This window comes from Lactuca virosa, chromosome 9, assembly GCF_052849685.1.
Source record: "Lactuca virosa cultivar CGN04683 chromosome 9, Lactuca_virosa_CGN04683_v6, whole genome shotgun sequence".
NCBI lineage: Eukaryota > Viridiplantae > Streptophyta > Magnoliopsida > Asterales > Asteraceae > Lactuca > Lactuca virosa.
Window position 1 is genome coordinate 145,475,598 of NC_136434.1, and position 12,752 is coordinate 145,488,349.

The 12,752-nt window shown below is 35.4% G+C and overlaps 2 non-coding genes across 2 annotated transcripts; both read right to left on the minus strand.

Annotated features, from left to right (window-relative positions):
- Positions 1–9,701: 9,701 nt before the first annotated feature.
- LOC145141533 (U5 spliceosomal RNA) lies at positions 9,702–9,818 on the minus strand. Its single transcript, XR_013722730.1, has one exon. It is a non-coding gene; the product is annotated as a U5 spliceosomal RNA (small nuclear RNA).
- A 1,511-nt stretch (positions 9,819–11,329) lies between these two features.
- On the minus strand, positions 11,330–11,448 carry LOC145141527 (U5 spliceosomal RNA). The gene has a single exon (XR_013722724.1). It is a non-coding gene; the product is annotated as a U5 spliceosomal RNA (small nuclear RNA).
- Positions 11,449–12,752: the final 1,304 nt, after the last annotated feature.

A 12,752-nucleotide genomic window follows, 5' to 3' on the forward strand; every position in this document is an offset into this window, starting at 1 on the left:
GTGAGAGTGGACACCCATTAAAATGTCATTTTATAGGCAGTAACCTTATACCCCCCTTATGGACCGGCTTCGTGAATGAGGCCTACTAACGGTAAGACTGACTTGCTCTTATACATATATTTATTATTAACTTATAATACTATAAAGTATAAGGGTTGAATTTTAACTTTTAAAATTCTAAGGCCTAACTTGGAATTAAAGTATTCATGGGGAAAACTTTACAAATTCCAAAACTTGAGGGCAAGTTTTGAAAATATTCAAAACTAATTAATTCCATAACTTATGTGTTTAAAGTAGTTTTAATTAAAAAAAAACTCTTCAAGTTCCATAACTTGAGGACAAGTTATGGAAGACTTTAAACTAATAAAAGAATGTAACTTTTCTTTATTTTTGTAACTTATGGAACTAATTAAGGTTACACATTTTATTATTTAATGAAGTGACTCTTGAACCTACAAAACTTGAGGACAAGTTATGGAGTCATAAAACCATTTAATGAGGACAAGACTCTTCATTTTTGTAACCATTGCCAACTTTTTATGAGTTTTATGAAACTTAAATATGACTTTTCATATAACTTGAGGACAAGTTACAAAAACACATTTTAGAATCAACTCTTAGATTAAAATGGATTGAAAACACATAATCAATTAACTTTTCTATTAATCTAATAAACTCATATGAACAAAGATAATTCACATCAAATTTTTTTCAAGTAATTAGCATAACTTTTAAACTAATACAATTCGATTTTTCAGCTAATTTTGCAAGTATAACAAGAAAACAAGCCTTGAAAAATAAGTTGCATCAAGTATAATTGAAAATAGCCCTAGGCTTTGATACCACTGTTGGGTTTTGAACATTCTAACACTCCTATGGTGTACATGCAACCCTAAATACCTTGGATCTATGTTTTCTCTAATATACATGCAAATGCTAATATTCCAAGGTATTACCCTATCTAGCATACAATCATAGATACTTGGGTAATAATATAGATAGAATACATACCTTTTGTAGTGTAGCTTGACTCCATGAAGCTTGAGTGCCTAGTGCCCCAAGTGTGACACCTCAAATGGTTCACACAACACCAAATGCACATGGAATGACTTGAGAGAAATGGAACACTCCTTGAAATCGTCTAGCCCTCATGTTCACACATTAGTGTACGATTTCTTGAGCCATGGGATTCTTTTATATGGTGGCTATTAGGGTTACACCATGTAACTCATAACTTTACCCATTCCTTATGCTCCATGGATTTTAACCTCCATGGAGTATCCATGGGTCACCCCATGGACTTAGTCCAACATAAGGAATCTTGGATCACAAGCCCACATATATAAGAATGAATGATTTACACAATCAACCCATATATTTAATTAGTCTCCTTTTGATCACTTAATTAATTCCAAATTAATTCTTGATCAATACTAATTAAATAGCCTTATTAATATATTAGAACTTATAATATATTAACCAACCTTAAGTGTTATTTCTCTCATTATAGTCTATCCAAATGCATGATGCCATGCAACCCAAATGGACCATGCCGGGTCGGGTCAAGTCTTACCAATTATAGTTATGGACTTAGACATTAATCCAACAGAACGTACTAGTCTCTGAACATGATGGTGAACCTCTCCCAGGTCACCTCTGAAATCTCTGCAAGAGTGAAGTTCGCCGTCCCAAACTTCCACCAGTCCTTCGCTCCCAAGCGAAGCTGGTTCAGCGCAAACCGAACCCTCAAATGCTCCGGATACGAACAGGTGTAGAAGCATCCCTCGATATCAGAAATCCATCTCATCGCAGCAATCGGATCCTGCGTCCCATCAAACTCTGGTGGCTTCGTGTTGCTGAACTCCCGGAACAACATCGAGTCACCCCCCTGAGGTCTAGCAGCAGCAACAGCTGCAGTAGCTGCAGCAGCCGCAACCTCAGTAACCGTTGCGTACCGCTCATCAAAGGTCTCAATCAATGCGTTCTTGATAGTCCCAAACATCTCCAGAATCTTGGCTCGGATCACCGCAGCCACCTCATCGTGGATCATCTGACAAAGCTCCTCGTCACTCACGCCGCTCATCTCCGGTCTGTGGCGTGTCCCAACCATGATGTCTCTGAAATACAACATAAAAATATCAGAGACTCGCTCGATCATACTCGCACTCGATCACTCAACCCTACTTGTTCCCTAGTACCCTAAGGATTCTTACTTGGACTGCACACTGATCCGGTGTCTTCAGTAGTATGGGCCCTATACTACCGTCCACACCGCATCAATATTCACCCCAAGTCCTCCTCCTAGGATCCCAGATCACAAGTACTCTACATCTCGCTGGCATAGGCTACCCTTCGGTAGACCTCTCATAAGCTCCTCAATGCTACCTACTCACTCTCAAGCATCACATAGCAGCAGAAATCTTCCTAGGCTAAGGCATCACAAATCAGGCCACTCTAGTCCTAATATGAATACCTAGCCTACTCTAGCATGCATAACATATCATAACATATCTCATAACACATAATGTAAGGGTATTTTGGGAAATCACCGTTCGGGCACTGGCTGATCGTACACACTGCTTCCTTCTGCTTTTCTCAAATCCTTTTACTTTTAGAAAAATTGTTTAGTTTACGAAATACTTTCTCAAATCCTCAGTTTGAGTTCAAATACACCCGAGGGTGCATCTGAATCCCTCAAACCAAGGCTCTGATACCAACTTGTAACAACGTAAATTTCCAAAACAATTTTTCATTTTTAAAACATACTTTTATTCATAAGGTAATATCAAAACATAATGTATCCAATGTTATCATAACAAAACATATCCCAGAATCTCAAGACATAAACTCCATGAGTGTGTACGGATCATGCCGGCGCCTTCTCGCGATCCTCGCTAGTACGTGAAACACATAAAACAACAACTGTAAGCATAAATGCTTAGTGAGTTCCCCAAAAATACCACATACGCACATACGTCACTCAAGGCTATAAGACCTTCCGGTCATTGTGTCTCAGAGGACTTCCGTTCCACAACCTTGGTAGACCTTCCGGCCCTACCTGTAATGACCTTCCGGTCCATATCATCCTGACCTTCCGGTCCACATCATGATGACCTTCCCGTCCTTATCATTCATAACATACATAACACATACATATCATATAACAGCATACAGCACATACATCTCATCGCATATAAGACCTTCTGGTCACACATACGTACCACTCTAGGTACAGTATAGTGAGAAGACTCACCTCGTACGAAGTCGGATAAACTCTCGTGCTTGACGTCCCGACCTAGCCTCCTCCTATCATACGGATAACATTCCTGATCAATACCCTCTCATAGCCTCATCTCTAAAGATTGGGTAGAAGGCCATCCTACCCCTCCCTGAACTCTCCGGAATCAGCTTGACCAAAACCTAAGGTCAACTAAAGTCAACGGTCAAACTTTGACCCGACTCGTCGAGTGAACATGGGCGACTCAGCGAGTCCATGTGGGTCCTCAGAATCCTTCTAGCCTCACTTGGCATGTCGATTCATCCCTTCACTCGACGGGTTACACCTGTCACGAATCGAAGGGCAACCCCGACTCGACTCGTCGAGTCCACTTATGAACTCGGCGAGTCCACTTATGAACTCGGCGAGTAGCGTCCATGGCAACACTCAAATGACCTTCTGAGGTCAGATCCGCTTCTCTAACCTATAGATCTGCCTTCCCCATTCACAATAATCACGTAAAGGTCCGACCTTTACACTCATGCAACACACATAGGGCTCTCTTTGGTGAAATCATCTCTAAAAAGGCAACCTAAGATCATTTCTTCCATGGAACAACATAAAGCAGGTTGGATAAGGCTCTTTGGACCTCTAAAGGTCCAGATCCAGAGTCTAACACTCAAAGGGACAATATACTCATCATTTCAAGCCAATAAAAGGGTATAGAAAACCCTAAATTCAAGGATCTCATACTAAACAGAAGAAGGTATCGATTTACTACCTCAAAGTTGCATATCCAAGCTGGAAATCCACAGAATAGCAATCCCCTTGACCTCCTCTTGCTGGAAACACCTTCTTCTTTGCAAAATCACACTAATAAGGATCAAAAAGGCTCTCTCTCTTATACCACTCGTTCAAGCTCTCTAGGGTTTCTCTCTCTGGACTGGTAGCCGCAATTGAGGGCTATAAGGACCCTTAAATAGGGCACATGCCCAAAGATTTAGGGTTTCTGTCCACAACGCGGACTCGTCGAGTCCCTTCATTAATCCAGTCAGCAAATCGCGATCCTACTCGACGAGTCTAGGCGTCAACTCGTCGAGACCCTCCTCATAACTAAAAATAAATTAATAACATAGAATACCTGGGAATCCGGATGTTACACCTTTGTCTTTATGTTTTAGTCTCAAGAAATAGCTTATTTGGTTTGGTTTAGGCTGAGTTATGCAACTCCAAACATTGGCTGTTAGGATTTTTTTACAATATTTCAACATTTTTTTTGTTTTTGTGTTTTTGTCTTAACTCTTCCTTGTTTGTATGTACGTAGATGACACGAACACATTTGCAACAACGGATTGTACGAAATAGAGAAATTGTTAGGACAACCACCATCAGAGCGTTTTATGCAATGTATGTTATGATTTGTTGGTGGATGATGTATGATTTCGCTATGAATCTTTTAGAAAAAGCTACAATATTACGGACAAAATACTTAATGAGTTACCATAATGGACGTGATAGCATTCATGATATGGTTTATAAAAGTGATAAAACAAGTGTGATTAACATAAGAATGAATAGAAATGCATTTACTAGACTATGTGACATGCTTGACCAAAGAGGGGGGGGGTTGAAAAATAGATAAACATGTTACTTGACGAGCAAGTTGATATGTTCTTACATGTACTTACACATAACGAAAAAAATAGGATTATAGTAGAAAGATTCAAAAGGTCAGGTGAAACTGTAAGTCGATATTTCAAGTTAGTCTTAGATGCGGTAATGTCGATTACATAAAGAGTTCTACAAGAAACCTGTGCCAATACCCGAAGACGATCCCGACGAGAGGTGGAGGTGGTTTAAGGTTAGTAATTAATTATTATAAATTTATTTAATTCCAATATTAATTAAATAAATTTTTTTATGTACAGGGTTACCTAGGAGCATTAGATGGAACATATATCAAAGTTAAATTCCTTGCAGCGAAGAGAAAACCTTATCGAACACGCATGGGTGAGATTTCTACTAATGTGCTCGGAGTGTGTTCGAGAGATCTTCAGTTCATATATGTACTAGCAGGATGGGAGGGTTCCGCAACAGATAGTCGAGTACTGCGAGATGCTATTAGTAGACCACATGGTCTTAAAATACCTCATGGTATGATATACACAACACATAAAGCTTCATAATATTATTATCAATACAGTTAAACTAAATATGTAGAATCTATTATAGGAACATACTACCTTTGTGATGCGGGTTATACAAATGGTGAAGGTTTTTTAACACCTTATCGCGGACAACATTACCATTTTAATGATTGGTCTTGACCACCTACAAATGCTAAAGAGTTATATAACATGAGACACTCATCTGCAAGGAACGTAATAGAACGATGTTTTGGATTGATTAAATCTAGATGGGCTATTTTACGTGATAAAGCATACCAGCCAATAGAATCTATGCCACGCATAATCATTGCATGTTGTTTGATGCATAATTTCATACGTACAACCATGACTGAAGACCCCCTTGATCAAGAAATCCCTACTAATCACAAACAATTTGGAGACGAACATGACAACATTATTTCTACCGTAGAGACCTCGCAAGGATGGACTGAGCGTCGAGATCTTCTTGCTAATACTATGTTTACTGATTGGAGTGCAAGGCTTGCCAACAATTAATTTATTCCATGTTTTTGTGTAAACTTCATTATTCGTTATGTGGTGTTGATACTATGTTTAATGATTGAACAACTTTATTATTATTTCATTATTCTGGTTTATATATTGTATTATGTGGTGTGATTATATTTATTTAGTTTGGATATATTTGTAACTTCATTAAAAAAATGTTGTTTGAAAAGGAATAAACAAGGTAAAAAATATCATTTCTATTTCACTGCTTAATACAACCAAACAAGAGAAATGATTCTCAGAAACATTTCTCTAGTGATTTCTCAGTTCTACCAAACAGTGGAATCAATTCTCTTTCTCCAGTTTAATTCTCTTTCTCCAGTTCTACCAAACATTTCTCACATGGTCTATCCATTATAAGCCATCCATCTAACCTTATGTAACCGGTAAACTAATAAAATTGGGGCTCAATACCCTATTTAACAATTAAAAAACAAGTTACGTTATCTACTGTGCAAAAAAAAAGTGAGGACCTAATCGGGACGAAAGCAATACATCAATGTGCTACAATGTCATTTTCCTTACGGTTTTAGAGTAAATTACATCTTTGGTCCTTGAATATAGCTATTTTTTTTCAATTTTGGTCCTTAAAGGTGTTATCTTGCAATTTTGGTCCTAATTTGAGGTTTTTGTTATGTTTTTAGGCCCTATGTCAAATAAAATGTCTATCATTTTGGGATCAAAATTGCATAGTTTATATATACTCATTGACTAAAAACAATACTTTTACTTGAAAGAGACCACAAACATTACATGGAGCTTAATCAAAATTGAAAAGATTTTTTTTTAAAACCAAAAACATAATTTACAACACCATTCCAGGCGACTGAACTTTCATTCCCACACTATTGTGGGATGTCTTTAAGTTCAAACGTTTGCTTTATATAACTTTTTTTTTGAAATTCCAAACAAGTAGATGTGCACCCCAAAGTAACCTATTAAAGCCTACAGGCTTTGCCTGGCTGCCCTCAGGTCTGCATGATTTGGGATTTTTTATTTTTCATTTGTTTAAGTGTCCTTGTAATTTTTTTACTCGTATATCATCCTACGTTCATTTCATCATGAAATGGAAAGAAATGAGAGTATGGTGCTCTAAATAACATATTCAAAATATATTGCTATTTTTTTTTTGCATTTATAACAAACTCAGACACTTTCCTGCAGTTTAAACATTCAGTACCTAGAACCAAGATCTACATCTATAAAAATATATTGCTATTTCTTCCTTTTATATATAAACCCATAAAATAAATATAAATAATTAGTTTAGGTTGGATTAGAAGCCAAAAATAGCAATGCAGTTTTGTTGATTTGTTGATTATAACATCTTACTTTCAATTGTTCCTAGTACGATACAAATCTTCATGTTAAAAATTTTCAAAGTTTTTTAAAAAGTATAAAAGCCCTTTATGGCTCTATCTGGCCGGCCGGGGTATAAACCAGGGCAGACTGCAAGAACCCCGATATAGCCTGGTTGAGGCTTGGGAACACCCCCAAAAATAGCATGTTTGAGGCTCGCTGGCCTACCCCACTTGACCCGTTGATTGATCAAAGCCTGGTTTGGCCGGCCCGACTGCATATTTAACCATAAGTTTTAATGGATTGTGGTGTTTGCTGTCAAACTTCAAGTTCTACTCATCATTAGCCAAAAAATCAATAAAGCATAAATGTTTATAGCTTAATTAAATTGGTTTCTATTTTTGTATTTCATAATTTAATACTATTAGCTAGGCCTATAATCAAGCATTTGGAGGAACAACCTTATAATTATATACTTCAAAGCTGAATATCACTAACAATTTGTAAATCTTAGAACTACTAATTGCTGGAGGTATTCCATAAAAGAACACCTCTACAAAATAGGCATATGTCATTTGATGTGACGAACACACATTGTTGCATGCGAAAGAATAGTTCGCTTTGTGCTCATCACATGGCTGCATGAGTTCAAAAGGATGGTGAAGGGCCTTCTTTATACGGTTCGTAAAAGTTGTAGATTTCCATTCATCTAGAAATGTGGGAATGTAGCAATACTTCTTTATTTTGAATTATTATATTATGACGTGTTACTAGTAAATGAAAGTTGGTGTTTTTGTTAGGAGCAAATAGTATCCTTATTACTAGTAATTCAATTATTTTGAAACTTAATTTTAGTTTTAATAGTACCACCTCAAAGCAATAAACTGAAAATTTCACATTTTTACCATATAAGTGAAACATGTTTGTCATAGACTCTCTTAAATTTATATCATCACTTTTATATCTTATGGCTACGAACTTGTGCAAACTTCTTTGATTAAATTTGATTTATGGTCCTCCAGATGACAAAGAAATCGATGTTGCACGAACACAAATCTTTATCGGTTAAACAAATGAAGCATTTGTAATTTATGACATTAAATCTAGTGGTTTTCAAATACAAAATTAATCATTGTTACTAATCAATTACAAATATTTTTAATATTTGGTTGTTGAAATACAACACCTTTTGAAATGGCATTTGCTGTGCGTGCAACTTTCATTTCCAAACCAACTTTCAAAGATTTGCAATAAATTCCCAATCTTTTTATATAAAAACTGTTTCATGACCCATAAAATGTCTAAGGTGGAGTTTATTTTTTACTTAATGAACTTAATGGAAACAAAACTTAATCCATATATAGGAGCACTTCTTTTAAACTTAATGCATACAGCAGGTCTTAATAGGTTAAGAGGAGCCGCGGAGGTAAGATGTACTTAACCTTTGGAATATAAGTGTAACTTCTTACAGTTGGATTTTTAGTATGATCACATAAATTGTTCAAACTTGGCTAATATTCTTTTGGACTTATCAAATAATATGTTAATTTTTATTATATAAATCATGTTTGGTTTATATAGTCTGTTTGTTTAATCTATGACGAATGCCTGGAGTTAGCTTTATTCTTTGAAGTTATTTTAATAGCATGTTCATTTTAAGTTGTTAATCATGTTATTATTTATATTTTTTATTTACAATTATTTTTTAATGTGGTCATTTACAATTTTACTTTATAACAATTTTTAAATAAACAATCCTTTATTATTTATCACTTCTAAACAATCAATATGAAGATTGGGTCATTGCTAATGTTGCTTCGGATAACATTCTTCAAATTTGATAGATTGTTGAAAACATCTACCATGATAAGATGATGAAGACCAACCCAATCCTCGTACAAAGACAAGAAATATAAGTAGGCAATGGTTTTTTTCTTCTTAATCTATGTTTTGTTACTCAACCTTTTCGTCTTGTAAATAAAAGAGTAACTGGTTACATATATTGATAAGCTTTAAAAAAAAAACTTTGTAGCGTAGTTAATATTCTCCTACGGCCAGTTGGTTATGTAGTAATGGGCATGATAGAACATGTTGTATTGTTTTTGGGATACACTGGCCGGACACACGTCAATGATACAAAAGCTGCAATTTTTCTCACACAAATAAAAAATGGAACAAGATGGGGCAAAGACTTGCTCTCGATCTCTTGCCTACACAAAAGACATGAATGCCCTCATTCCCATAACTGAAAATAGCTTTTATGGCATATCTTTCATGGCTCATTAGATGTCAAACAAGTATGTTAACCATTTCCAAGACAGTATCAAACTTCATCTTTAGCCAAAGGATCAGTATAACACAAATGCTTTTATATTTTTGTAGTTCATAATTGTTTTTTCTGCAGCAGGTTTCCCAATCAAGCATTTTTAAAAAAAAAATAATAAATTTTCCAATTGCACAATAGAAGCTTAAGACTATGAATAATTAGAAGCATCCCAAAAAGGACACCTCTCCAAAAATAGGCATATGCCACTTGATGTGACAAACACACGGTATTCTTTAGTAAAAGGCGAAAGAGTAGTTCGCTTTGTGCTCATCACATGGCTTGCATAATTTCATAATCTGTTGGAGGGCCTTATTTATACATTTATTTCTAAATCTACATTTCCGTTTACCTTGCGATTTGGGAATGCAATTAAACCTTCTTGACTCTACTTTATACACCCTTTTAAACTATAGTCTTTATATTTTCACCATTAAGTACTAAAAAGTCATTACAACCTTTTTTTTTCCTTTTTTTTTATAGAAAAACCACTACTATAATTTGTTTTGTTTCATTTAATTCATTATTTACCTGCTAAAATCGGTCCAAAATAGCCCAACGTGATACACACTATGTTGGCAGGAAACTAGTGTAAACATCTGTACGCAATCTGCTAACCGATTTTAGTAGGTAAGTAATAGCTTAAATGCAAAAAAAAAATCATTTTATCAATAGTTTTTATACAAAAAAATCGTAATGACTTTTCAGATAAGAATAGTAACAGCTATTTTGAAAGTTTATGCACTATCACTATGCCTTCTAGATCCTTCGAATGACCCGTTCTCCAGAGTCCAGCTCCAATTCCAGACTTTATTTTGAGGGCTGGTTTCGACTTATTACAACTGGTATGATGTTCGTTGTACTACAAACTAATGGTATGATAGCCGCTTGAATTTTGGCCTTTCGGGCGATTTAGTTCTTTTCTTTTTCTTTTTGTATAGCTTATTTTCGTTGTAAATATGAATTCTTTTAATGCTTTTGGATATCTTTTTTACATTTGGAATTTGGGTTTGAAGTACTATTACTTCTATCTCTGGATAAATACGAAAAAGTTCAATTGCAGGAATCGAACCCGGGTCTCCTGGGTGAAAATCAGATATCCTAACCGCTGGATGACAATGGATTTATGTTTTAGTGTTGGCATTTTATTACGGCCTTATGGGCTCAACCAACAAGACTGTGAAGCTGTTTGATTATCTAAAACCGACAACTGCTCTTCATACGTTTACCTATTTGTTTACCCTTTTTCTTACACCAACTAATCAATTGGTGTTTTCAGGTTAGATGGAGTCCCAAGAACAGACATTCTTAGCATCTTGTTGTTTGGTAGGAGACTCATGCATGTAATCTTAGTATCTATGCTCTTGAATTATCCATTTTTTTAGTTTTTATTCAGGATTAATGTCATACAATGACAGCATTTTCTCCATTTGTCCTACCTTGGTGATAAATTCCTTTTCATATGTGATAAGTCAAGTCATCTTGTACTTACAAAAAACGTTCCACTTAGTCATTATAATACTGCTTTTGACATGCATCGGGTGTGATAGATGTCAAAGATACAAAAGATGCAAATGTTGGTTTTATCGATGTCAAAAAAGCATCAATTGGTTAATTTGTAGTGTTTACTGTTTACCGTTTCCGAGACTTCATATTTTCCCAATTATTAGATCTAAGCAAGGTTTCACAATCAAGCATTTAAAAAAAAATTCTAACATTTTACTACTAAGCATCTGTATTTCACAATCAAGCATCAGAACAATAGCTTAAAAAGCTAAAACTAAGAGTTTTTAGAGGCTTCCTAAAAAAGGACACCTCTCCAAAAATAGGGGTATGCCACTTAATGTAACAAGCACACGGTATTCTTTAGTAAAAGGCGAAAGAATAGTTCGCTATGTGCTTATTACATGGCTTAGTGATTATATTAGGCTGCTGTAAGGTGTTACTTATAGAGCTTATTTAAATTGTAGATTTCTATTCTAGTAGCGATGTGGTAATGCAATTTGACACTTTACATGCATACTCTTAGTAAAACATTCCCCTCAAACTCCCGTTTTCAAACTAACGGAAGTAAAAACAGATGATGAATGTGTTTGTTTTCTTGATGTTTTGGAATTCAGATACATTTGGAATTCGAACCCCGGTCTCCTGGGTGAAAGACACATATCCTAACCGCTGGACGACAATGGATTTATGTTCAGATTACGTTTTTAAATAACTTGTTTTGGTAAAGGGGCAAACAGAAGACTGTGAAGCTGTTTGATTTACAAAAAGTGACGACTACTCTTCATACAATATTTGATGGTCACGAGTAAGAGTCCTTGCATATGTTTTTGGAAATTACATTTTAACTTTTTTTCTGACAACAACCAATCTATTTGTGTTCCAGGCTGGATGGAGTTTGAAGAATAGACATTTCTAGCATCTTGTTGTTGTTTGGTAGCTAGGACTTAGGAGACTCGTACATGTAATCTTAGCAGCTATACTCTTGAATTATCCATTTTCTAGTTTTTATTTAGGATTAAGGTCATAGAATGACAGCATTAATTTTTTCCATTTGTCCTACTTCGGTTATGTACCAATTCTCACTACTAGATAAAGATAGTTATTCCTACGAAAATTTTCCCAGAAAATTCCGGAAATAGAAGTTTCCTAGGAATTTCATAGGAAATTACTTCCTTGGAAAAAACCCTCATAGGAAAAGCTTTCCGAGGAATTTTCCAGAGTCATTTATGAGAAAATATATTTTGTAGGAAATATCGAGAACTTTCCTATAAATGCCTATTCCGGGAAAATTTACGAGGCATTTCCGAGGGAAACAGGTTCCTCGGAATTTCCAAGGAAATTTATTTCCTTCGGATTTCCGAGGGAATTTTTTCCTAAGGATTGCCGATGGAATCTCTATAATGATAGTTTTTATGACGTTTTTGTCACATATTTGTGACAAAATTTCCTAGTGTTTTCCTAGGGATTTCCGAGAAAATGTGCACCGGTATATGAATTTAAGATGTATTCATTATCAAACAAGTTTAAGCAAACATCTAAAATCACAATATAATTTAAAATGTCTAAGAAATATATGAGCTTTTTCAACAATAACTAACTACCATCAGGTGGAATGTTAATATGGAGTTGTCTCATGATTTCAGCCATTTGAGCATCCAATTGTACATGTCTTTCGGCTTGGGTTTGCATTTGGGTTTGTCCAATTGTCTTT